The following is a 3,311-nucleotide window of genomic DNA, read 5'->3' on the forward strand; positions in this document are numbered from 1 at the left end:
AGCTTAGTGGTATAGCTTGGTTATTATACCCGAGTGATTGCTCTAGGAGACTATAGGTTCGAATCCTATCTATGCTGCTGCTGGCTATAGTATAGGATAACGTCGTAGCAGTTATTACCTAGAACACGGTTAGCTTTTTGCGTTTTTCTTCCTTCTTAGCCGATCGGGATTCTATCGGTAGAACTCTTTCAATTTTTCTATACAGTTGAGATGTTCTGCTGGTTCCTATAAGTTGTCTTCTAGCCCGAAGTCGAGCTATTTAATCAAGTATTCTAGCCTTCCGTTGGCTATTTGTAAATCCAAGATCTCCTTAATGTCCTATTCTTCTTTTTCGTCCTCGGCTTCGATATCCTTTATAAGCCGTACGTTCTTAGGTACTAGTTCAAGGAGCGAGATATAGAAGACGTTAGTATATAGCTTTATTATTAGTAGTAACGAAAGTTGGTAGTTGGATGTCGAAATTTTTGCGTCAATCTTGAACGGTCCAATCTTCCTAAAATCGAGTTTCTGGCTTGGCCGTTTCGTTCTCAAATTCCGAGAAATAAGGTAGACTATATCTCCTCTCTTAAGGCGAGGTCCCTTAAGCCGATGCTTGTCGTAGTACTTCTTTATCCTAAGTCTAACGAACTCGAGTTCTTCCTTTAGTATCGCGTGCAATGCGTATATTTTTTCTGCCTTGACTTTTGCCCTAGGTACTGTAATATCTGGTCCCTGGCGTAAATCTGCTTTATAACCAAAATTCGCGAAGAACGGAGTAACCTTTGTTGTCTCTGTTGGCGTTATATTGTATACAAGCTATGCTGCTGGCAATAGATCAACCTAGTTGTCCTGTTGGAAGTTAACGAACGTTCTAAGGTATTGTTCGACGATCTGGTTGAGCCTTTCTATCTGGCCATCTGTCTGTAGGTAGTATGCTATTAAAAGCTTGCTCTTTATGCCCAAACGCTTTATAAGCGCTTGCCAAAACTTTGATGCGAACTTAGTGTCTCGGTCTATGATCTATTCTCCTGGCCATCTATATACTAATGCGATATAGCGGTAGATTATATCTGCAAGTTGCTCTGCTGACTATAATTCTTTGTACAGGAAGAAGTAGCTCCACTTAGTGAGTCGGTCAACTATAGTAAGGATGCTATTGTATTTCGTTCTAGTAGTTGAATCCTTCGAAAGTAGTAGTTTGGTGATAAAGTCTATCGTTACCGAACTCTATAGTTGTTCTGCAACTGGCAATGGCTTTAAGAGTCTGTATGGTTTATGCCGTACCGACTTGCTTCGGTTATAGAGGTTGTATTCCTATACAATGGTTTTAACTCTAGTCCTAAGTCCTGGGAAGTTATAGTGTTGCCGAACCTTGGCGATTGTTTTGGCGATTCCTATATATCCTCCGAGCTTCGACTTGTAAAGTATCTTAATCAGTTCTGTTTGATCTTGTAGTGCGATATAGGCTTTGCCGTTATACTATAACGCTCTATCTCTCTAAGAGATGCCTGCCTTATCGTCTGCGTCGTTCCTTTTCCGGTCCTAGAAGTCTTTTCTTAGCTGTTCTTCTCTAAAGACTATGCAATATTCTTCAAACGGTTGCAGAGGTTGTAAGTCGGGGTCCTCGCCCTATTGTAGAAGCATATTGTTGTCGGGATCTTCTATCGGTTGGGGAGCGTACCGTAAAGAACCGTCTGGCTATTGTTGAAGTAATAGTGGCGAGGCTTCTAGTTGGCTATTTCTGGAGTAATCTGGCCTCCTGCTTAATGTATCTACTTGTGCGTTTTCCGAGCCTTTCTTGTAATTGATTTTGAAGTTGAACTCCGAAAGGAATTCTGCCTATCGAGTCTGTCGTCTGTTTAACACCTTAGTAGTAGTGAAGTACCGCAAGTTCTTATAGTCTATATAGACCTGAACTTTATAGGTTGTACTGCTAAGGTATAGTCTTTATTCTTAAAAGGCCTTAATAATGGCTAGCAGCTCCTTGTCGTAGATTGGATAGTTAAGCTATAGTCCTTCGAGCTTCTTTGAAAAGAATGCAACTGGGTGTAACTTCCTATATTTATTGTGCTGATTTAACTGTCCCCTGATCGTATAATCGGACGTATTAGTTTCTACCTCAAATGGCTTCTGTAGGTCTAGTAACTAGAGCACTAGGTCGGCAATGATTGTATCGCGAATCTTCTAAAATGCTTGCTTATGCTCGGTTTCCTACCGGAACTCGATATCTTTCTTCGTAAGTTTATATAATAGTCGTGCAAGGTCGCCAAAGTTCCTGACGAACATCCGGTAGAAATTGGCGAATCCGATAAATCCTTATACTTCTATCGTTGTTGTTAGTTGTAGCTATATTTTAATCGCTTCGATCTTCGCTGGCTCTATCCTAATTCTGCCAGGCGAAATTTTATATCTAAGAAATACTATTTTCATAATATAGAATTTGCTCTTATCCTTGTTAACTAATAATTTATACTTATAGAGTACGTCTAGTACTACCCTTATATATTTTTTATGTTCCTCGAGTGTTTTAGACAAGATAAGGATATTATCTAGGTAGTAGACTACGAATCGGTCGAGGAATAGGCGGATTGTATAATTAACGACCGCCTAGAAGGTTGCCGGTACGTTTGTCAATCCAAAGGGCATTATAAGATACTTGTAATAGCCGTAGGGAGTACGAAACGCTATTTTCTATTTATTCCCTTCCTTGATGCAAATATAGGCGTACGCTATTGGAAGGTCGAGGCAAGTAAAGTAATAGGCGCCTGCCAACTGGTCTCAAAGCTACGAGATAAATAGCAAGGGATACTAGTTCTTTACTATCTCTTTATTCAACTGTTGGTAGTCTATATATATCCGAAGCTTCCTATCCTTTTTTGGAACAAACAGGACTAGGTAACCCGCTGGTAATGTCGATAGTCTAATGTACCCTATCTTAAGATTCTCTTTAAGATATCTCCTCAACTTAGCATCTTGCTTTTCGTTAGTATAGTATACCTTAAAGAACTTCAACTGGGCTTCTTCCTTGAGTTTGATTTCGTAATCCCAAGGTCTATGATCTAGTAGCCCCTTAAGATGCTTTGCTTCGAACGCCGGGTGTCCCTAGTACTCTGCCGGGATCTTGCCTATTTCCGCGCTCTTCTCTATACTTCGGTAGTATAAGAACTTGTCTCCGGCCGTAATACTAGCTGCTTCTCTCTAGGTGACCTAATCCTGGAATTCGAATTCTCCGGTCTCGTTGATCGAGATAATAGCGATTTCGATGTCGTCTGTGTCTCTCTAAGCCGTACGAGGGTATCGTTGCAAGTGGTGTTATCTCTAGCCTAGTCTTG

At 40.6% G+C, this 3,311-nt stretch overlaps 1 pseudogene across 1 annotated transcript; it reads left to right on the forward strand.

Annotated features, from left to right (window-relative positions):
- B0T15DRAFT_t43 lies at window positions 1-77 on the forward strand (annotated as a pseudogene). The gene has a single exon. The product of its transcript is annotated as a tRNA-OTHER (tRNA).
- The last annotated feature ends 3,234 nt before the right edge of the window (window positions 78-3,311 follow it).

The sequence above is a fragment of the Chaetomium strumarium genome (genome assembly GCF_033439665.1).
Source record: "Chaetomium strumarium strain CBS 333.67 chromosome Unknown B0T15scaffold_2, whole genome shotgun sequence".
NCBI classification, from domain to species: Eukaryota; Fungi; Ascomycota; class Sordariomycetes; order Sordariales; family Chaetomiaceae; genus Chaetomium; species Chaetomium strumarium.